This window comes from Ambystoma mexicanum, chromosome 5q, assembly GCF_040938575.1.
Source record: "Ambystoma mexicanum isolate Mex_15411 chromosome 5q, UKY_AmexF1_1, whole genome shotgun sequence".
Taxonomy (NCBI): Eukaryota; Metazoa; Chordata; class Amphibia; order Caudata; family Ambystomatidae; genus Ambystoma; species Ambystoma mexicanum.
In genome coordinates, this window is record NC_090933.1 from 1,332,660,350 (window position 1) to 1,332,684,504 (window position 24,155).

The 24,155-nt window shown below is 46.3% G+C and overlaps 1 protein-coding gene across 2 annotated transcripts in view; it reads left to right on the plus strand.

Annotated features, from left to right (window-relative positions):
* Window positions 1–24,155, plus strand: part of LOC138498083 (zinc finger protein 84-like) — a 93,212-nt gene that overhangs the window by 17,992 nt on the left and 51,065 nt on the right. For both annotated transcript variants that reach the window (XM_069621931.1, XM_069621932.1), the window contains one exon: window positions 15,671–15,802. The gene's annotated coding sequence lies outside the window, so the exon portion shown is untranslated. The remainder of the gene's footprint in view (window positions 1–15,670; window positions 15,803–24,155) is intronic.

Here is a 24,155-nt window from a genome sequence, read left to right on the forward strand (position 1 = left end):
GACCAACCACCAAGACTACAGGTACGCGGTCCTCTCGGGCCAATCAGCTTGACAGATTGAGACGCCTTCCTCCTGATTCAGAGATGGATGAATCGCAGGACATGAGGAACGAGTTGCTAGCGCTCAGGGCCGAGATGACCGCCCTGCGTCAGGAGAATCAAACATTACGACAAATGATAACGCAAGGAGCACCTAGTACCTCTCAAGGAGAGGGATCATTGGCTCATACAACACCCATCAAATTCGACGGAGACCCTAGACGGGTGGCGGAGTTTTGTAACCACTGCAGAATACACTTTCTCTTCAGGTCTACCTACTTCAACACTGATAGGGCCAAGATTGGTTACATCTTGGGGAACCTAACTGGGAACGCATTAGCTTGGGCAACTCCGTTTGTGGTTACGAACAGTCCTATTTTGAATGACTTTGCTGCCTTTGAAAAGGCCTTTCTTGAGGTATTTCAGACGCCGAACCTGGCCTCCGTTGCACAGAATCAATTGATGGACTACAAACAGGGAAGCAATGACGTCATCACCTACATCAGCCGTTTCCGACTTTTGGCTACTGACTCCCAGTGGCCCGAAATTACACAGAAGACACTGTTTCGTCGAGGCCTGAGAGAGGAGTACAAGGATGAGTTACTTCACATCCCTGAACCAGAGAGCCTTCAACTCTTGATCGATCAAGTACTCCGTATTGACCAAAGGCTAGCCGAACGAAAGGCTGAGAGACGTCGGCTTGACAGAAGCGGTCCCCGGACAACCAACACACCTGCTGGTTCGTTTGGGTCGACCGAGTCCGGACCTGAGCCCATGCAAGTAGGAGCCATGAGGGGACCTTTGACGGAAGAAGAGAAGAAACGAAGGAGGTCTTTGCGTTTGTGTCTTTACTGTGGAGCAGCTGGACATTATTTGGGTACGTGTCCTTTGCGTCCGCAGAAGAAGAAGTCGGGAAACTAGGAGACCTGTCGTATACAGGAAGGGCAACGACAGGTCCCATTCCTTCCTCAGACCCTTCTGTTATTTGTTCTATACGTCTGCCCATGCAACCAGCGGTACTACAGACCCTGAAGGTCCGAATTAAACTACCAGACAAGAACCTGGAAGTATCCGGTCTACTGGACTGTGGGGCTTCCGGCAATTACATCGACGAAACGTTCGTCACCAGACATAAGATACCACTCGTTTCCAGACACACGCCTCTGTCGGTGGAGCTTATTGATGGTACTCCCTTGTCTTCTGGACCCGTTAGTCAGTTCACAGTTGGACTGGCCCTTCTGATTGCTGATCATTACGAGGAACTAGCCTTTGATGTTATCAAGTCACCGAACTACAAGATGGTTTTGGGATTACCTTGGTTGCAACACCACAATCCTTTGATAGACTGGAGAACCCAGACCTTGACCTTTTCATCCGAACGGTGTGCTCAAGAATGCAAGCTACCCGTTCCCACCAGGACCGTCTCGACTTCTCTAATAACGGACAGCAATGGGGTTCATCTATGTTCCACGTCTCTGGTCCCACAGGAATATTCCGAATTCAAACATGTGTTTTCTGAACCTGGCAACATACCCCTTCCTCCACACCGTTCTTTTGATTGCTCCATTGACCTGCTACCGGACCACGTTATTCCCCATGGGAAACTATATGCTTTGACACGTGACGAGAAGCTAGTTCTTCAGGAGTATTTGTCGGAGAGTCTAGAAAAGGGGTACATTGTGCCATCGAAATCGCCTGCAGGATTCCCCCTGTTTTTTGTAAAGAAAAAAGAAGGTACATTGAGACCCTGTGTCGACTACCGGCAGTTGAATGACATAACAGCCAAGGACCGGTATCCTTTACCCTTAATTCGCAGCATCCTTGAAACCCTGCATACTGCGCGAATCTTCTCCAAATTGGACCTCCGCGGAGCTTATCATTTGGTGCGCATCAGGAGTGGGGACGAGTGGAAGACAGCTTTCAAGACATCTTTTGGGCATTTTGAATACAGGGTTATGCCTTTCGGCCTATGTAATGCTCCCGCTGTTTTTCAACGATTCATGGACTACATCTTTGGTGACCTGTTAGGGTTATCCGTTTGGGTTTATCTGGACGACATATTGATATTCTCTAAATCCTTAGACGAGCATGTGGAACATGTTCGTGAGGTCCTTCATCGGCTGTCCGTCAATAACCTGTTCGCCAAAGCGGAGAAATGTAGCTTTCACCAACCCAGCATTGAATTCTTGGGATTTGTTATCAATCAAGAAGGCATTGGGATGGATCCCAAGAAGGTGCGAGCCATACAAGAATGGAGACATCCACACGATATCAAGGCTCTCCAACGCTTCCTGGGATTCGCAAACTTTTACAGGCGCTTTATCCCACAGTTCTCACAGATCTCGGCGCCCCTCACCAGGCTAACCAGCAGCAAGATCACGTTCGAATGGGATCTCGTGGCTTCCCGGGCTTTCGACGTATTGAAGTCGGCCTTTATGGCTGCCCCGATCCTGCGCCATCCCCAGGAAGAGTTGCCTTACATAGTGGAGGCCGATGCTTCCAGCTTTGCTGTAGGGGCAGTCCTTCTTCAGAAAGATCCTATCACGTTGGTAGAACATCCAGTAGCCTATTATTCTCGCAAGTTGAGTCCCAGCGAACGAAACTACGCGGTGATTGAAAGGGAACTGTTAGCCATCAAGACCGCATTCGAGGAATGGAGACATTTTCTCCTCGGAGCACGCTTTTCTGTGGAGGTGCGGACAGACCATCGCAATCTGCAATATCTTCGCTCTCTGCAATGTCGGACTCCTCGTCAAGCCCGGTGGGCCTTCTTCTTCTCTCCGTTTGAGTTCCATGTTACTTATATCCCGGGAACCTCCAATACGAAAGCGGATGCGCTTTCCAGGTCCCTGGAAAACGTAGATGGGACGCCCTGTCCAGAACAGCCACTGATTTCCCCTCGCCATTTTTTGCTGGCCTTGTCCTCTCACCTTAAGTCCATCGCGGAAGCCACTCGGTCGGATCCAGAAAGAACGTCCCTTCTTAGTCGGCAACTAGTATCAGAACGAGACGGACTGTTGTTTTTTCAAAGAAGACTCTACATACCCAGAGGAGCCATTAGAAGGGGCATTCTACACGGATTCCATGATTCACCCATAGGAGGACATCGCGGGGTCAGAGCCACTCGAGAGTTGATATCCCGACAGTTCTGGTGGCCTGGTTGGGCGACCGAGGTCCAGAAGTACATTGACAGCTGTCCAATATGTGCCCAGTGCAAGGTTCCCAGAAGACGACCATTGGGTTTGTTAATGCCCACCGAAGTGGCTCCCTATCCATGGCATACCATCGCCACCGATTTCATTGTGGATTTGCCTCCATCTGAAGGGTACACCTGTATAATGGTGGTTGTGGACAGCTTCACCAAACTGGCCCATTTCATCCCATTCCGGAAAATCCCTACAGCTACTCAAATGGCTTCAGCGTTTCTGCACGACATCTACCGGTTGCACGGCCTACCGGAGAAAATCATATCGGATAGAGGTACCCAGTTCCTTTCATCATTTTGGAGACAGGTGTGTGGTCATCTGGGAATACATAGAGCTCTAAGCTCAGGCTATCACCCACAGACAAATGGGCTAACCGAAAGGACCAATCAGACTTTGGAGGGGTACCTCCGCTGTTTTGCCAATGCCACACAGTCTAATTGGAAAGGTGGGCTAGATCTGGCCGAAGTATCCTACAACAACACTGTTCATGCCTCCATTGGAGTCAGCCCATTCTTCTGTTCCACTGGTCTACATCCTCGGTTAATGCCTTTTCAACCAGTTCCGTCTAGTACTGTTCCCTCTGCTGATGGTCTGGTCTTACACATCCGGGAACAGCAAGAACTTGCACACAAGATCTTAAGTGAAGCCAAGGATCGGATGAAGAGACAGGCAGACAGGAAGAGGAGTGCAGAACCTAATTTCCAGGAGGGCGACAAGGTGTGGTTGTCCTCAAAGAACCTGCCTCTCCGCAATCTGCCCGTCAAACTGGCCCCTCGATATTTGGGACCCTTTGTTATCACCAAACGGTTGTCCTCTGTAGCCTTCCGTCTTCACCTACCCTCTTCCTGGCGTGTACATCCCGTTTTTCACGTGTCCCTGTTAAAACCCTATGTGGTCGATGATTATGGCCGCACCTCTCCTCGTCCGGCCTCTGTTTTGGTACAGGGGGGCCCTGAGTTTGAGGTACACGAGATCTGTGATGCCCGGTACCGTAGAGGGGTGCTCCACTATTTGGTTGACTGGAAGGGGTACCCGGCCTGTGATCGTACCTGGGAACCGCGCCAGCACGTGCATGCTCCCCGGCTGATACGTGAGTTCTACGTACGGTTTCCCTGGAAGCCTGGGGCCCCGGGTCTTCCTGGGAGGGGGCATAGTGTCATGTCACGCGGGAGACTGGGGTCTGCCGCTCCCATTTCCTCCTGGCGAGTCTACCCGCGCGTTCGCGTCTGGGGACTCGCCGGGAGGGGAGCAACGGATTACAGGGCCGGCGGCCTTCGGCGCATGCGCGGAGGTCCTCTCTCTCGGTTCCGCGCATGCGCCGTGGGGGCTTGCCTTCCAAGCCTCGTTCTGGGTTCGCCGGCGCCCGGAAACGGAACGGTTTGCGTTCCAGGCCTCTCGGGCGCCGGCGGCCCATAAAAGAGGCCGCTAGTCAAAGCTGCCCGCGTCTCAACGCGGTTTGCTTCGCTTTCCTCGTTGTTCTTGCCTCCAGCCTTACCTGTGGCCTGTCCTGGGCCTACCTGCCTCCAGCCTTACCTGTGGCCTGTCCTGGGCCTACCTGCCTCCAGCCTTACCTGTGGCCTGTCCTGGGCCTACCTGCCTCCAGCCTTACCTGTGGCCTGTCCTGGGCCTACCTGCCTCCAGCCTTACCTGTGGCCTGTCCTGGGCCTACCTGCCTCCAGCCTTACCTGTGGCCTGTCCTGGGCCTACCTGCCTCCAGCCTTACCTGTGGCCTGTCCTGGGCCTACCTGCCTCCGGCCTTACCTGTGGCCTGTCCTGGGCCTGCCTGCCTCCAGTCCTTACCTGTGGCCTGCCCTGGGCCAGCCTGACTCCAGTTCTTATCCGGGTCCTGTCCTGGGCCTGCCTGCCTTCAATCCTCACCTGGGTTCGGCCCTGGGCCAGCCAGCCTCCAGCTACTACCTAGGTTTTGCCCTGGGTCAGTCTTCCCTCAGCCCATTCCGGAGTTCTGTCCTGAGTCATCATTGTGTAGAGGGGACTTATCCCACACTAGCCTGCATTCCCCCTGTTCCATCTTGGGCACGTTCCTACAGTTCTCTAATTGGCCAGACAACTAGTTCCAACTGTCCTCACTCTTTCCTGTCTTGCCTGACTCCGAATCTCATCCTGTGTACCATTGGAACTATCTGCACCAGCCAAGCTCCTTTGCCTACTACGAATACCTTTCTGCTACACTGGTCTATCTATCAACTGTCGCTGCACTGAGGTTCTTGGAAGATTCATGGTCTGGACAACAAGCTCTACCTGGACTATGGTTCCCTCCATCTGAGCCTACATCCTCTTGTCACGCTTACCTGGGAGAGTGCCTTTGTGACATTGGGGGTTGGTCCATCCTTCACCCAGTTCCTCATTTGGGTGGTGGAGAGGCTGATTCCTCGTGCCGCTATCTCATCAGTTCCTGGACTCCAGACTGGCGACCTCTGCGAGACCAACCACCAAGACTACAGGTACGCGGTCCTCTCGGGCCAATCAGCTTGACAATATGTTACATCTGGCTCAGCGAAAGCAAACAATGTCTGATGGTAGAGTGTGGTTTGAATTTATGAAAGAATCGGAATTGTTGGCCTTCAATGGTAATCTGGGGATGGATACTGGGGCTGCCCATCCTTGGAGAAGGGGCTCCTCACACTCTACCACTGATTACATCTTTGCCTCTCAGGGACTATTTGAGAAGTGTAGTCACTTTAAGATTGTAGAAGAAAAGTTGAGTGATCACACCATTTGATTGCTTCTTTCGATATTCCTCTAAATCAGAAAACTACCCACATGAAACTGATGTTGCTATCTAATGTAGCTGATAGTAGTTAGTAGTGGTTAGATTTGAACCTGAATGTTCTGCTGTAGACAATGATCTCTGATTGGAATAATTAGGAGCTATTATTCTATCTTGAACCAAATAATTTTGTAAAATTGTTATGGAACTTGGACCCACCAGAAGTCTGTTCTGCCAAAAAGAAAAAAAAAACTCATACCCATTGTTTTGATATTAGGATCCTAGAAAATAAGAGCGAAAGAAGAAGGGAGATCTATCTCCTAAAAAAATCCAATATGGCCAAATCTCAGTACTATCTACAGGCCAGGCAAATAAATAATACCTTTAGGAACTGGATAAGATCCCAGAATTCGTTAAGATTACAGAGAGATGGAGCGAACATGCTAAAAATGGTGTGTCTCAAAAATTCTCTTAATTTCTGGTCATTGATTAACAAAAGATCTATTCAAGGATAAGAAACGATTATACAGGAGCACTCCTGGGTTGAGCAGTTTACTAATATCTTTGGCTCACCAGAGAGTATTGCTCCAATTAATATATTTCCTGGGAACTGGGTCCTGTCCTACTCTCTGGAAGAGATCAGATTATTAATAATTAAATCATCAGTGTCACGTGCAGCAGGGCCGAACGGACTCCCCAATGCAATGTTTAAGTCAAACCCTGAACTTTGGTCCACAGTGTAAAAGGCACCATTCTATAATGTCATTAGAACAGCTATCATTCCAAATTCTTGGAGAAGCTCCGTGAACATTCCGTTCTTTAAGCATGGTGATCGCCTAGCAGCGGCCAATTATCATCTGATTTATCTACTGGACGCTGATAGCAAAATATTTGCTGGTCTGGTCCTTAGAGACCTTGAAGATTGGGCCACAGCTAAGGGAATTCTCTCTAAATTTCAGACGGGATTCTTCAGAGTTTTATCTACTACACTGAATAACCTCATTCTCACTTGTTTGAACTCGGGGAGTGCAGTTAAGAGGGGGGAGACCTCTCTTTGGGGCCTGGGTGCACCTATCCCAGGACTTTGATACTGTAAATAGAGAGCATCTGTGGTGGAAACTGAAAAGCTGGGGGATCCCGGAGTCCCTCTTGGCTGTGCTTAAAGAACTCCACCACAATTCCACCCTACGAGTGAGGTTATCTACAGCTGGCAAACTATCACAGGTGATCCTCATTCAGAGAGGGGTTGGCCAGGACTGCTTGGTGGCTCCCTTCCTATTTAATCTCTACTTATCTGATTTGCTTCATTGTTTTTTGACTCTGCTGCTGGCCAGCCCTAAGATCGGAGAGACCAGGTTATCGTAGTTAGTTTACGCGGACGATATCATTGTTCTGGATTATACGCAAATCGGCCTTCAAAGGCTCATGACGGCCCTGGGAGAGTATTCAAAATATAATGGTTTGAAAATTAACCCAGATAAATCCAGAGTTTTGATCTTTAAGCGTCCACTGACAAAAACAAAGCCATTTCCCTAGAAAATGGATGGTTACTCTGTTCCTCTGGTAGGGGAACTCGTGTATCTTGTCCAACTAAATTGGATCTGAATAACGCCTTAGATTTGGAAGCAATAAAGTTAGGATCTCATATGATCAAGATCCACTTAAAATATTGTACATTTTCACTTATCCTGCTGATAAAATACTATGTCGGGAAGGTTATACCAACCTTGTTGTTCCGACTGTAGTGTAACATCCAAAGCTTTGAAATAAACTGTGAACGTACTGAAGCAAGGATATGGAAGAGAGTATTGAATCTTCCCAACTCAGTTCCTATGGCCTTTATACGTTATGAGCTGGGTCTGTCTTCCCTTCTTTTATCAATGGAATTAAGATGGGTTACTTCATATAGATTGATCAACGTCCCTCAAATTGACTCTCTTTAAAAGGACGTTCGAATCCAAATGCTTAAGGGAGACAATGGGCCTCATTACGAGTATGCCGGTAAGGCAACAACAGCCCTGGTATCGCTACCGGCACCGTTGCTACCGTACTGCCATACTAGGGGTTCTGCTCGCGGGGGCCTTTGCAGCCACCCAGTCTGACATGGTGGCTGTACCGGCACCCGTGAGCAGAACATGATGGGAGCAACATTACTGTTATTAACAGTACAGGTGTTGCCATCTTCTCCATTCCCAATGAGCCCTATGGGGGCTCAAATGGGAATGGGGATGTACCAGGCCCGGCACCCGCAAAAGGGCAAATACCGGGTCTGGCTGGGCCCGAATAGCCGAGTAATTGCCCATTCACAGGTTCCGGACTCAGATGCGGGTTTGGAGGTAGCCTTGCCGGTAAAACCGCAAGGCTACCGCCAACCTCGTAATGAGGCCCAATATGTTTTTGGAAATACTTAAATCTAAATGTTCCGATATCCTTCGCACAGCAGACTCAGACATAGATACCCTGAATTGTAATCCTTTAAGATCTAAGGAATTTACCAAGAGAAGAGATTGAATCAGGACAATCGATAGATTACCATCAGCAAAGCTATCCATATATTTTTTTCAGCTTATGATAAACTTAGAGCTCTACCGACCTATGTACAAAAATTCCCTGAGGCCAGGATGAATTTCCTTAAATTTAAACTAAACATCCTGCCCTCCTTAGAAATTCTATACAATCGGGGATAAGACAGGTGTCAGGACTGTGAGATGAACACTATGCATACAGCAAAACATGTCCTGGGATCAGGGAATTGAGATGGGGGAGACTGCAGGGGTTCTTCGGTAGGGAGAAATGGCTGGACTCTGATGACCTGTGGGAGAGAATTATCTCAGTTAAAGTTTTCTTGACAATGGAAGTGGTAAAACCTCTCAGTGATTTAAATCTGGTTGAACATGTTCTTATTTAAATTGATGTTGTAAGTTAATGCTTGGTACTTGCACGAGGAGTCCATATCCTTGTATTTTTATCTTCTTTAGTTTCTTCTATATCCTTTGGCATATAGTCTGATGTTTATCTTTCGAGAGGATGGAAACTTTTATACTTTTTATCAAAATTGTTTTGTTTTATTTTTCTCTTTCCTTTTTATGCAGTTGAGCAAGTTCTATGTAGTTATTTCATTTCTTCATTTGTCTTCAATTATATAATTTAATATTACATGGTTTTATGCTCTTTGTATTCTGCGTAAAAAGTCGAAAATTGTTTTGGCTAAGATGCACAATACAATAAAAAATAAGAGAAATGCTCTGTTTGTGGTGCAATGCATTTGTAATGTGTTTTTAAAGAATAGGTACACTGGCCTAGTGGTAATGCAATGGCAGATTGTAGTTGGAGCAGTGTTTGGTGTCTAGTAGTAGTGGTTGGGAAAGAACAGTTGTATATATGTAAGGTGAAGTGTTCTATATAGACACTTGGCCAGTATACACACGTGTGAGCAGGTGGGAATGGTGGCACTGTAAGAGGTGCAATGAGAAAGCTTGGAAACTATGACGTTTTATATGGACTGAAAAAGGAAAAGTGCATATGTGCATTTACAGCAGCACTGTGTCTAACCTTTTTCTAAAAAAGATAAAGCAGTGGCACTTGGTTAATGTTAAAGGACATTTGTACCGCCAACTATCACCACTGAAATGGTCCCCTGGCGCTCTGGCGGCTCTGAAAAAGGGGAGGAGAGGGGGTGGGTTAGTGGGAATAAGCTGGAAAAGTGCAAGAGAGCAGTGATGTGCTTTTGGCAGCCTCAGCTCGGTTGGTCCATTGTCTGGGCTTGGGGTGTTTTACGGTCCGTAGTCGTTGTGTGCTGTTGTGCAAGTCTATGTGGTTTGTTTTGTTGTTGCATTGTTGTGAAGTTTGTGCGGATTGCTTCGTTTTAGGCTTGTGGTTGTGTTTGGTTAGAGTTTGAGAGGTGTATGCAGAGGGATGGAATTGTTAGTTGGTTGGTTAGTTGGCATTGCTGTCCATTGCAATGATGGGATTCCATCTAGGTGCGGTACATGCTGACATTACATTTCTATCCAAATGCAACGCGAGCCAAAGTTTAAAATTCTAAGTGTGGTGCATGTTAAGAATAACATTTCTATTTAGGTGCGGCACAAGCTAAACTTCAGAATTCCATATGAGTGCGGCACATGCTAACAGTCACACTTCCATCTGGATGTGACGCAAGCTAGGGTTCAGAATTCTAAGTGTGGTCCTTGCTAACTGTCACTTGGTGTGTGGAAGTTTAATATGCTGACTGTACATGTAAGTAACTGGCGGTATTCTCTGGGCTGCTTTCCTCAGCCAGTTTCCATGGTTAAGGACTTGGGGTTTAAACTTACCTTATCTTTGTCCATGGAGGCACAGGTTGGCACGGCCACTTCCAGCTCCGGCTCCTGCAATGGGTCATTCCCTATATTCCAGTGCGCCTATGTACTGGATCGTTTGCAAATTCTTCAGAATTTTGCCACACAGCTGTCCCATTTATCCGTAAACTCAGTTGGCTGCCGGATGCCAAACATGTTCAGTTGAAGGCCCTTTGCCTGGTCCACCAGGCTTTTTATGGCTGGGGCGGAATACCCTACGGCTAAATGTCTGCCTTATATTACGAGTCGTGCCTTGGGGTTGAAAATAGTTTCCTTTGAGAATTAATTAAAATATGTCCATAAGTAACAGAGATATAGAAGATTTGATGAACTTTGTGTCCATCCTTGAAGACATCATCAGTACTACATGCCACACAGCAAGTGACGTCGTGGAAAGTATTCCTCCATATCTAGTTTCTGATGATATGACTCCTGCCTCACATTTGCCTCACTAAAACTACCACAAAGTATATATTTTGTGCATATAATCGATACTACACATGCCACAACTGGAGCCAGTAATTTTTTGATGATGCCTGGAATTTTCAAGAACCTGGTTGGTCAGGGGGCACTTGATGTATCTGACCCCTTCATAACCAGCCTCGGCTTTCTTAGGTTTTTTACTGGAATGCAGTGTCTCTAAGGGTCCCCAGGAAATCTCCTCTAGTCGTGGATCTCTGACGCAATGCCTGCTTTAGACATCCAGATACTGCACTGGCCGTAGGTACAATTCTTGTGTATTACAGCAGACACAATTGCAGTTCTATCATGATTACGGACATGCATAACAAGGCAATTATCATAAATGTCATCTTATTTGTGTCTGACAGGCGTTTAGCTGAATGTATAAATATTTGCTGTTACAAAGGGAAAAACTGCATATACATTAGAAAAAGAATATCCATATCAAAGGTGCTCCATGGTGTATAGGACAGGCCTACTGTGATGTTTCTTCTTCTCCAAGATTTAGGTAGCATAAACAGCACCTTCCTCGTATCCTTAAGCAAGGCTGCATTCCTTAGATAGTATGTACCTTAAATGGAGCCCTCCTGGTCTCAAGGTCTTCCTTGTCCTCAGAAATGCTGGGGAGTTCACTAGCTAAGGTGGTTGGTGGCTGATCTTTCTCACTTCAGGAAAGACAGAAACTCATGGTTGCTTCTCATACTGCACCGGCTCTCATGGAAGACTGTCAGAGCTTGTGAAAGAAGATTGAGGAGGGTTTAAACTTAACTGCACATGTGGAGATAATGTTGCAGTAAGGGCAGTTTTGTGATTCTATCCTGTAATGCGCCAGATTCCAAATCGGCTCCCTTTTTTTTAAAGCATAACCTCACACTGATTATGCGATAGATCAGCAAGGGCTATTGCATCCCTCAAACCTCATTGTTTCATTAGAGTTATCCCGCTGTTATATCACCTCTTATAATCTTTGCTAGCAAAACACAGGTATACTCCTAGTGCAATAGTGATGTTTGGATTTGTAGGGGTGCCAAGATGGGTATTCAGGAAACATTTCAAAAGCCTTTTCTGGACCTGGATGGTTCTACTGATGAGCCCCAATTCATGTTGCAACCCATCACCCGGGGAACTAGTTGGGGGGGGGGGGGGACCGGTGACCCTCCAAAGCCCTGAGTTTTGGAGGCTTTCCAAGCATCCACAGGGAGATGCCCCCAAACCATAGAGGATAGCCGTGTTAATTTTGGACTCCATCACCTGGACACACTTATCCAGGAGTTTTCCCAAATTGAGGATAAAACCGAGAAGGCACTTTTAACCCATGGTTGCTTGCTTTGCCACCACATCTGCAGCCCCCCTCGTGATTCGTGATAAAAGGCCAAACCCAAATACCTGTATTCATCCACCACCCCAATTAATGAGTTATCCAGGATCCATTAAAAGTTTGACTTTCCTTTGTTTTAAGAAGATTTGGTTTAAGACCATGCTTCAAAAAGTACTTATGACAGTATTTTAAACTCTGTTGTAGCCAACCCCACTGTCAAATTGCCTCAATACCCACGATCATATCCAAGGCCTTCTGCACTTCCTTTGACAAGCCCCTCTTTACGATAAAATGGAAACATGGTATTGACTGATCCCAAGGCCCTCCCTTTTCAGCTCTACACATGTCTTGCATTTTAAGAATAAATCTAGCTGGGTCCTCATCATCACCCATAGTATTCTGCATCAGGAACTATACATTGGTTATCTGGGATGGCCCTCCGTAGTGCATCCCATACCTGTGCTCTTACTCCATTGAACGCTGCTCCATAATGTGCATCTTCCCCAGGGTTACTCCTGGGTATCTGGCCTTAACCCACATATCCCCAGCCTGGTCCCCAATTATAGCAACCATCAAGCTATTGAAATTCCCTATTGCCAGTGGCACCCCTGCTGCTTGCTTTTTCTAATTCATATATCCACTTGCTCGCCACTGCTGTAAGCTGCGGGAGGGCCTTAATTACATTATTTGTATCCATTTGGGGCGAGGGCACATACTTTGTTCTCCCTGCCCCCTTATGTATGAGGGTCATCTGCATCTTTTCCCTACTTCCCACACCCTTCTTCACAACTCCTCTTCTACTCTTTACCAATGCCATCCGGCCGGCCATGTTCCTCAACCTGTCTCCAGCCCACAGACATTCTACTTGAGGGTTTTTCTCACCTGCCCCTGCACCCCTTCCTTCTCCTTTGCTCTGACCCTCCGCAAATGTATCATCGTCCTCTTCCTCCACATTCTCTCCAAACATTGTATTTTCCTCTCCCAAGATTATCCACCCACCCGGGATTCTTCCTTTCTCAAGACCTACATGTCTTATTTCTTCAATGTTTCATCCTAAGCAGCACTTCCCCTGATTTCCATTCTCCCGACACTTTTCTCGATGCCCCTATTTCCCTTACTGCTCTTAGGGATGTCTATATCCTTCTTAGTTCTGTTAGTAATCCTGTCAGTCTGTCCTCAAACTCCCTTGACCTGTAACCCACTGATGCCAGTACTTCAGGCGGGTGAATATACAGAGGTGGGGAGCGGTAGCCAGCATTGTTGCTTGTGCTGCAGAGGACCCTACCACAGCAGAAGGGGTCCCTATTGCAACGGGTACATAGCTTGGATTGGTGCACCCTTCTCCGGGATATGCTGTCGAGGGATATAATCCCCCACACACCAATGGCACCACGCCCTCTCCTTCTCCCTTCTTGCACTTTCCATCTTTGTCTCTCCGCCTCTACTCCGTTCCCTTGATCTTCTGCGTCTTCAAACATACGCCAGAGATCTACATTTAATTTTCTATTCTGTAGCTGCTTTCCCTTATATTTTGCTAATAAAAATGTGGACATGTGTTCTAAGATGATGATGATGCTGCTGTTGTGTGAGCCCTACTCTGGCCATGGGCAGGGCATCCCCCCAAACCCCACGTCTCTGCAATCCACTGCTTATATTTTTCCACCCTGTCATGATACAGTGGCAGGCATTATACATATGTTCTATTGCTGTTCCAGCTCCCCATGCTAGTGGTGTCTATCTCTTACTGACCCTGCAAAGACGTACTAAGGCACCACACACGCTGCCACTTGCTTATAACAACAAAAACAAAGAAAATCAGCTTCAACCTTTTTCTATCCCCCTTCCTTACACACATACACCACTCCACAAAACCATCCAATACCATACCATACCACACCGCGATGCACACACTTACCGCCCCTTCTAGGGCCTACTCTTTATTCAATACAACACAAATACAATAAAATAAGCTAACAGGATGAACACTACTTCCAGGCCTATTATGAGACCACTGATTTTGTTTCTGTATTCCTCCTCTAAATAATATAATGTCTTGTGGTTCCACCTTCCCTCCGCTTCCGCGGAGGGGCTCCCTGCCTTACCTTTGCCTTACCGAACACTCTCTTCATAGTACATATTTTAATAACAAATAACTCTGACCTCACCCATGTCACATCGACCTCGCTCTCCATGTACTCAGGTCTTTCACACTTCCCCATGCATCTGTCCACTATTTGTTATCTCTTACAAGAGTCTACTCACGTGTGGCTCACCCAAACTCCTCAACAGGGTTCCAACACCGGCCTGCACTCTCCTCAGAGCCATGCCCCACTTCAAAGAACTCCTGCTAAACCACTCGGAAAACGTGTTTTTTCAGGACCTGTCTCTGTAGGTGGACACAGCTCCTTCTGGAGAAGCGGCCTGGAAGCCTCTGCAGGTACCAGGGTACTGGGATCACGTTGAGGGTCATCAATTGAATTCACACCCCTGAACGCTCACACCAGAGAGAATACAACCCACTAGGGAAGAAAGGCCAAAGTCGATCTTGTAAGGATAATACGTTTTAATCTCACACGCAGATGAGAGCAAAAGCAAAGAACTCTGCTGCTAAGAACGTTCTACTGAAAAGTAGTGCAAGCAGAATCTTATAAAGCAACACACCTATATAACGCAATTAAGTAGGGTAAAATACTGCACGGCGGTTGGTGTGTGCCTATAAAGAATCTGCCGACCCCATAAGGGATGGCAGGCTCTTGGTTCCAGCCCGTCCGTCTTTCATCACGTGGGTGCTATGGTGAGTATCTTCTCACATCGAAGGTCAGAAAACATATTAATTATACTCCTACCATACAACTATTTCATCACTCATACTGTGCACTTGGCAGGTCTTAAGACAAGCACAAAGGAGGTTCTGGGGCACTCTAACATTCACACACCCATTTCACTCACTCCCGTCCGTCTCCAAGCTCTCCACCCTCGTTTTGACCTATAATATATCCCTCCCAGCACCTCACAACATAAATCACACAATTGTCGCTCAATGATGTGCCCTGTCCGTCCTCTTGGAACATTTCAGGACTTGTTACTTTGGGGTTGGTGGTCAACAGGCACCGGGTGCCATGGAATTCAGGGATCTTAAGGTTTAGTCAGTTATGTGGGCTGTAACTTGTGGTCGCCTTGTGGAAGGGCCGGGTCATGCTTTAGCCAGTGTGAGATAACATGCACACCAGGTGCCGGTCTGTGATCACGGCCTTGTAGAACACATTCCTCCCGAACATCTTTGCAACACTATTAGAACAATGAAGAGGCGTTGTGGTGATTGGGGATGTGGGCTGTCCTCAGTGGAGCTCGGGCATGGCTGGAGATTTCTCTTGACTTGTGATTTTAGGCCTAGTGCATGCATTTCTGCTGTCCCCATACCCAACACAACTGAGTGGCGCTTTAAGTCAAGTGTTGCTGTCGGTTTTGCTGCATGGTGCTTTGCCTCATTTTTTCATTAGGCGCATGTTGCAATTGTGTTTTTGTGTATTTGTGTACCCTGACCACTGAGCACGCATTGCCATTTCCTTCTATGCCAGGTTTCCACATCTTGTGGCACAGGACTGGGAGCCGGATGGCCATTCTGGCCAGAGCACACCAACACCAAGCAGGAGCAGCTTGTATTGTCTTGTCCGGAAGCTCAAGATGACCATAACTACAGGCTAGCCAAGGTACGTGCAAATGTTTACATTCACAGCAATTTGGCAGTATGTGCATGCACGCACTGATAATATGAATGCTACATATGGTGATTCATTCTTGCATGACATTTTTATCATATTACAGTGATATTGTAACCATATTTGTCTTAGTGTACTGACGAACTGTGCTTAATGCCAGTTCCTGTTTTGTCAAGGTGTGAAAGGTTGTGTACCATCACTTTCTGTGATTCCACTTGGGGGCGGGGTCAAATGACATCACTTCCTGTGATATTATCACAAGTCAATGTTCATGCGATGTCACTTCCGCTAACCCAGTCATTTCGGTGAAATTACATCCCTTTACACGGAATATAGTAAAGTACTCACACAAATATATAAATCCTTATAGAAATATGCTATGCTAAAAGTTTACAATTGTCTCATTATTTCCACGCCTTGAATGGAAGACTACAAATACCAGAATGCAATTCACCAGAAGGCACAAAATGGCCTGTGTATTTTGAAAATGCACTTCAAGACTTAGGGCCTCATTACGAGTATGGAGGTAGCCATGCCGCTTTTAGCGGGTCCGAGTTCCTTGAATGGGGCCATTCCGACCTTGGAGGGCCCGGTATTTCCCCATTCAAGGAACCCAGACCTGGTACATCCCCATTTGAGCCCACATAGTGCTCAATGAGAATGGGTAGGATGCTAACAACAGGCCCGTTAATGATGTGCCCGTTGTCGCGGGACCCACTAAGGTTGCCTGGTTTTACCAGACGTCCTTAGCGGGTCCAGCGAGCCGACCTCGTAATGAGGCGGTAGAGGGGTAACGGTACCGGCAGCTCTACCGGCGCCATTATCCTTCTACCGCCTTCCTCGTAATGAGGCCCTTGGACTCCTAATAAAAGCTAATGTGTGAAAAGCTTACCTGTTTGTTTCGATGTTTGAAAAGGACATGCTACATTAATGTGAGGTAAATGCCACATTCTACCTAAAATATTTTTTTTGATGTGTTGAATATGAACATGTGAAAATAAGGCAGATAGTTTTAAACTGTTTTGTGTGTGCATTCAAAATAAAAATGTCCCTTTGCACTTCTTAACAAGGAAACATTACCATCATCTTGTCCAAAACAACGGTCACTTTGATGCGCCATCACTTGTAAATATAACTCCCACTTTGGATGCTCCCCTTTAAGAAAGGAAGTGATTAGCAGCTTGCCTGCATCATCTAGTGGGCTGCTGAGAGGGGTGGCATTTGTTTGGGGAGCGTTGCAGTAGAATGTTGAGAGGTAACATGTTGCCTCACTAGGACAACAAAAAAAGGGAGCCCCATAATTGGGAGCAGCACGACCCATTTTGAAAACATAAATTGAAATGCTGGAGGCAGGCATCTGGTGCCTACAGGCCCCCCATGACCACGAGCACACGTATCCTTCTTTTGTATATATGGAGATGGGGAACAGTTTGCAAGCTGTAACAAGGTGTGGCAAAAGGTGTCGGTCTAGGAAAAATTGACACCTCTCACGATGGACGGCAAATGCATTTTGGTGGCCGAAGGCCAAACGTCTCATGTACGTAACGATAGAAATACAGGTTTCCGAGTTTGACCAATGAACGGCCATTTTGATGTAACAAGAATCGCCATTTTGTTTTCTAACGATTGCTCATTGCTTTCTGTTCAAATTGCTTCGCAGCACATTTCTGCTTACACTGCTCGACTGTTAACATTGTTGTCTGAATGTGAAAGGACAAGGCCGCAAGGCCGCGAGGCTAATAAGAGTTTGTTGAAACACAACGTAGGCAGATCCGGAGAGGAATGCCCGGCTCCCTCCCGAATGTAGCCTTGAAGCAGAGCCCCAGGGCATTTAATCATTTCACAGATGCCAGCCAGTCTCGTTATATGGTAGAATATGTTAGAATAAAGCAGGTAAAGGCTTGAATTATGCTCTTCTTACGGCCCCCCTTTTCCGAGCCCTGTCGAACGTGTCGGCTCCTAGGACACAAATAGCACCTTATAGATCGCAAGGTCTGCAATGTGACTCTTCCCCTATTTGTAGCTCACTTAAAAGAACAGAAGCACTGTGTTCTGTTCAACAATGAAAAGATGTCTCCACACTTGCAAGGTTGCATACTGTTGCTAGAATAGATATTTGAAGGTGTCATATTCGTTGAAATTATCCATCATCAAACCGAGTTCAAAGAAACACAATAAAGGGGGGTGTTAAACATGTCACATCTGATTGTATGATATGCATTTTGTATATATGTAACTAATGTACGCAATTCACTCTCTTGCGTCCCTTGTGGTCTAGAGATGCACGTCGCAGGGCGTAAGACCGAGTTGGCCAACTGAGACTATTTGCTTTGCAATAAACCCTAGCTTTGGGAATACAACCTCGTGTCTGGCGTATCTATCGTGTGTGGTGACTCTCCTTGTTTGCCTAACGCTAGGGACCCCTAGGGGCCCCTTTCAAGATGGTGCCCGAATAGGGACCCTCCCCTACTTGTTCCATCGTGTACATTGTGATTGAGTAAAGGCGGAGAACGACGAGGACGGGACGATCGAGCCGGGATCAAGAGGTGTTCGGGGTGCCCTGTAGAAGTGATGAGAGATTCCTTTGCAGATCTGCACACATCTGATCCCTGATTGACGTATCCCACCAGAGAACAAGGAGGCGAGGGTCCCAAAATGAGGCAGAAGCCAAGAAACGCAGACACAACGTCATTGGTTGTGTCAGTATACAGACGAATTGTGTCCTGGTGGACAAATTGATTTATCAGGTGAGTCATAAATCACTCAGGTAATCCTGATATTGGTTGAGAGTTGACTTTGCAAAATCAAACGCCCTAGGTAAGGTTGATTAACCAAGGGGAGGTTGAAACATGCCTGGGGTATTGTCTACCCTAGTGTTTTTTTTTTGCTGCGGTAGACAATCTTTGGAAGATGGCCAAATTGCACCACCTGGGGGAATGCCGGCGTATGAGATGTATGTGAAGTTCGAAGTAGAGTGAAGCATGTGCGCAGGCATAAATTGAAAGGTGAAGTAGCGGCAGAAAAGGTGGAGGAGGAGTGGTCTGAGAGTCTAATGAGGTCAGGTAGACGTGACCAGTTGAATATAGAAAAAATATACCCACAACGAGAATTGAACATAGCAGATGAAGTGATGAAAAACATATTGATCCATACAAAACAAGGCCCAAGATCAGAAGCGAGGCCAAACACGTCAGTAACTATTGCTCAAGCATCTCCCGTAGCTCAAGCCCTCCCACAGCCACAGATCACGCACGTAACACTTCCTATTAGCCAACCAGGCCCACAGCAGACACTCCCCGTTCCTATTTTCCCATCTGCACCTCCCACCTTGGATACAGACTCGGTACCGTCCATCCCTCCAGGGGTTGAAGTTGAAACCACAGGGGCAAGAGGCGGGACTGAACAAGGTGCATGCACGAAGGTAACTCGCAGTGCGATCAGCAAAGAAAGGAAGGTGGAATTGCAGCAACAGGCAGAAATGTTAATAGACAGGAATGATGGGACGGCAGCATTGGCTTCGATATATGACTTCCGAAGAAGCAACAAAAGACAGGTAGTGTTGGAATGCATGGGTGAATATTTGGTGGAGAGATGGAAACAGTTAATTGGGAAATTACCACCGCAGCGATTGTTAGACTTTAATGCATTAGCACGCTGTAGACGATGAAGAAGTGAGGGAACATGTGTATGGACTTTTTGAGCTTAAAAATGAATTGGATAATGATTATGCTGAAATGTTTACTGCACCTGGGTACAGGGGTAAGGATATCGGGAGAGATAGGAAGGAAGCGGTAGAGCCATATATATAGCGACGACATTCAATGTCGTCTGTACAGAGGGGCGACAAATTGAAAGTATGTATACGAGAGGCGTTAGATGGATGTCCGATCCCAGTATCCCCACAATGGAGATACATGAGATATTTGATGAATATTCCATGCCCATGAAAAGAAAAGCACTGCAGTCAATGGCTGAACATTTAATAGACAAAGATATATAAAACGGCAAGGCCAGCCCACCCGAAATAATGGCAGTATATAAGAGAGCACTAGAGCGAGGGACAGGAGAAACAGCCCTATCGCTTGATCTGGGAATATTATTACACATGAGAGAAGGGGGAGGGACAGTAAGTGGGGCATTCCCTATGAGAGAGGTCCCACCTACCTTTGTGCCAAAAACAGAGGTTCCCGCAAAGGGCACCGTAACGGCGCAGGTAACGCCAGCCTATTATACCGCCCAGTGTGTACATGTCCCCTTTTCCAGACAAGAACAACATAAAGCAGACGATTCCCGATATAAGAAAGAATCCTGCAGGGTTTTACAAAGAAGTAGAGTCCTGCCTGCAATCATCCGTGATTACCATGGGTGACATAGACCTAATATTCCCAGTGATCCTGCCAACAGACATATGGAAGCAAATAAGAAAGGTGGATGACGTAACGGCCTATGGCGCCACATGGGCGGACTTGGTAATAGAAGACAGGAATAAAGCGGCTGGAGGGACACCAGGAACGAACATGGTAGCATTACCAGCACGCATAATACGGAAATTAAAAGAAATTGTCCCAGAGAAAAGAATTCAATGGGACAAGTTGACTGCATTTGTGCAAGGCAAGGATGAGTTAGCAACAGATTATTTCAATAAATTCGAAGAAGTATTCACAGACTTCAGTGGGCAGGATGTGAGCTCGGAAGCGGGGAAGAGGCTATTTGTTGATAAATGTGTGAGGGGGTTGAGACTTCCAATTCAGAACCTAATAATGACATCAGAAAGTGCATGGCAATCAAAAACGCTGGGTGAAGTATTGCACATGGCCCAATATTATGAGACGAGAGTGAATGCGGGAAAGGACCAGGAGGAGAAAGATAGAGTAAATCTGAAAACAAGGGTGTTACTGCAGCAAGTAGCAGGACATAATAGAGGAAGAGGGAACGCAGAAGGGAGGAGTAATTCGAATATGCACGGGGGGCCATTGGGACCAAATCAGTGTGCATACTGTAAGGAGGAAGGACACTGGCGAGCGCAATGTCCACATTTACAGAATAGAAGTGGACCTGGTCAGAGAAGACAGCACAGAGGGACCAAATAGGAATAGTATGCAGCAGCACCACAATAATGAAGGTAATTAAAACCAAGCCCAAAACCAAAGTGCTCCTAACCAGAGTCAGGGTCAGCAAAACCAACAGTATGGGAATCAGAGTGGGGGAAATAGAGGAAAGAATAGGAACATTTTCAATACGCAGCCAAATACGTATTACAGGAATAGTAGTGACTACACATCGGATGATGTGTTATTTCCCCAATAGGACAGCCCAGGGCAGGGGTTGGAACCAGTGTCTATTTCAGAGAGGACCCTACGTAAAAATGGGAGTTCGGGAATGAGGGGCACCGCTTTCTTGTAGATACAGGAGCGCAAAAGAGTTCAATAGACCATCACTTGGTTCCGGATATACCACTGCCGGGGCAAAAGGATGTTTCTGTACTGTTCGCAGGTACACTAGTAATAAACCCAGTGTCCCAACCAGTCCCAGTTACTATAGGACCATTCACTGAACATTGTCCCTTTCTCCTAACAGAAAATTGTGGGGAGAACTTGTTGGGATTGAACTTGTTGAAAAAGCTAGGTGCAATTAATTATACATTGTATGTCAGACGGGGTGTTTCTGACAATTTGGCCACAAGATGCCCCTGTGTCAGAATTCATGTCTGAAACCTTGCCAGGAGAGTTAAGAAAAGTGCCAACCTGTATATGGGCGATGCATGACAACGAAGTAGGATGCTTGAAGATAGAGCCAGTAAGGATCATTTTGAAAGAAGCAGTTACACTGCCAAGAATTCTCCAGTATAAAATTTCGGCAAACGGAGAGAAAGGATTGAAAAGTATTGTTTCAGATTTGGTGAAATTAGGGGTAATTGAAGAATTTCCAGGCAGTACATGTAACAGCCCGATTCTTCCAGTGTTTAAGAATGGAGGCAATGAAGTACCATATCGTTTCATAATTGATTTGCGCGCGCTAAACAAAGTAGTAGATCCACAATTTCCTTTGGTCCTAGACATCACTACAATATTGACAAGGATACCTGCCTCAGCAGAATACTTTAGCCTGATTGATCTAAAAAACGCTTTCTTTAGCATTCCGGTGGACAAGGACAGTAGATATTTGTTCGCGTTCACATTAGGGGGACGATCATTTACATTCATACGCATTCCACAAGGATACACGGAAAGTCCGAGTATTTACAGTACAGCGTTAAGAGCAGCTAGACATGTTAGAATTACCAGTGGGGTGTGTACTATTGCAATACATAGATGATCTGTTGATCGCTGCTGATACAGAAGAGATTTGTAAAAAGAGCACCGTATTACTACTGTCACACCTAGCGGCACACGGCCATAAAGCTGGTTTGAAGAAATTTCAATATAATCGAAAGGAGGTAGCTTATTTGGGCTACCTACTTTCGAAAGAAGGGAGAAGGCTAATGCCAGAACGCATAGAAAGTATTTCTTGTATGCCTATTCCAAAGACACAGAAAGGAGTCAGAGCCATAATAGGCATGGCTTCTTATTGCCGGCAGTGGATCGGTAATTTTGCGTTAATTGTGAAGCCAATGGTGCTATTAACTAAGAAGGATGCGGTGATGCATTTGCAGTGGAATGAAGAATGTCAGAGAGTGTTTGATCAATTGAAAACTGCATTATGTTCTGCTCCATTTTTGGGCACGCCGAATTATGAAAACGTTTTTAGATTGTTTGTATGCGAGAATGAAGGATGTGCATTAGCTGTTTTGACACAGGAACAAGGTGGAAGAAATAGGCTGTGCAGCTATTTTTCTTCTGCGCTGGACCCTGTAGCGCGCGCACTACCACGATGTTTGCGATCTGTCGCGGCGGCTGCTGCGTTGGTGAAACAAACGGAACGGATGGTATTGGGGCATACTTTAATTCTGATGGTGCCACATGCCATAGATGTCCTATTAAATAGGACACAGACGCAACATCTCACCTCTGCTAGACTGACAAGGTATGTGATTATCTTATTTGCGCCCCATATCCAAATTATGAGGTGTAGCGCCTTGAATCCTGCAGAATTAATGCCAATGCCCATAAAAGAAATTGGTGACAACAAATCACCACCCCATGATTGCTTAATGGTCACTGAGGAAGAAACAAAGGGGAGAGTTGATTTAAGTGTCTTACCACTAAAAGAGCCAGATGGAGAGTTATTTTGTGACGGCTCTTGTTTTAAACTACCTGATGGCACGTCAATTGCCGCTTGCGCTATCACTACCCTAGAGAGCATTGTAGAAAGCAAAAGAATGCCCTACAACTCGGCACAAGCCGCAGAAATAATAGCATTGACCAGAGCCTGTGAGATTTCTGAAAATTTGAACGTGAATATCTATACTGATAGTCAGTATGCTTTTGGGGTGGTTCATAACTTTGGTCGACTCTGGGCTGAGAGGGGTTTCTTGACATTGCATGGGGCCAGAATTCAACATGGCCCTTTGATTGTACGATTGCTGTCTGCACTCACGTTTCCAAAGCGCCTAGCAATAGTGAAATGCGAGGCACATAAAAAGGTAACCTGCAAAGTGGGAGAGGGAAACGCATTTGCAGACTGAATTGCGAAACATAAAATGATGACAGTCCAGACTAAGGAAGTACCCTGTATGATAGACAATGGAATTGCCACTGTCAAAGAGATGCAGGCCGAAGCCATGGCCGATGAGATACAAGGGTGGGCAGAGGGCTCTGCTGAGTTAGATTTAGAGGGTTGTCGGGTGGACAAGGGAACTAAAAACTGGATGTTTCCAAATTCTTATGTAACTGCAATGTTCACAATGGCTCACAGCCCTACCCACATCTGTGCAAAAAAAATAATACTGCACCTATCTACAGTATGGCAGAATGTAAACATAAAGAAGAATGCAGAGAGGTTGGTGCAGAACTGCATTACGTGTTTACAACACAATGTAGGAAAGGGATCATTGACTCCAATAGGCAGTTTTGGCCCGCCCTCTATGCCTTTTGAGGTAATCCATTTTGATTTCATAGAGATGGAGAGGTGCCAAAACTTGAAATATGTCTTAGTGGTGATCTGTGCATTCAGCAAGTGGGTGGAGGCGTATCCCTTAAAAGACTGCACAGCAATGAGTACGGCCAAAGTAATGCTTAAAGAATACTTTTCTCATTTTGGCTTGCCCCGTGTTATATGGTCAGATAACTGTCCACATTTTGTGGGCGCAGTGGTATTACAGATATGTGCAGGTCTTCAGATTGATAAGAGATTTCATAGTTCGAGGCATCCGAGTTCGGCCGGTCTTGTTGAGAGGCACAACAGA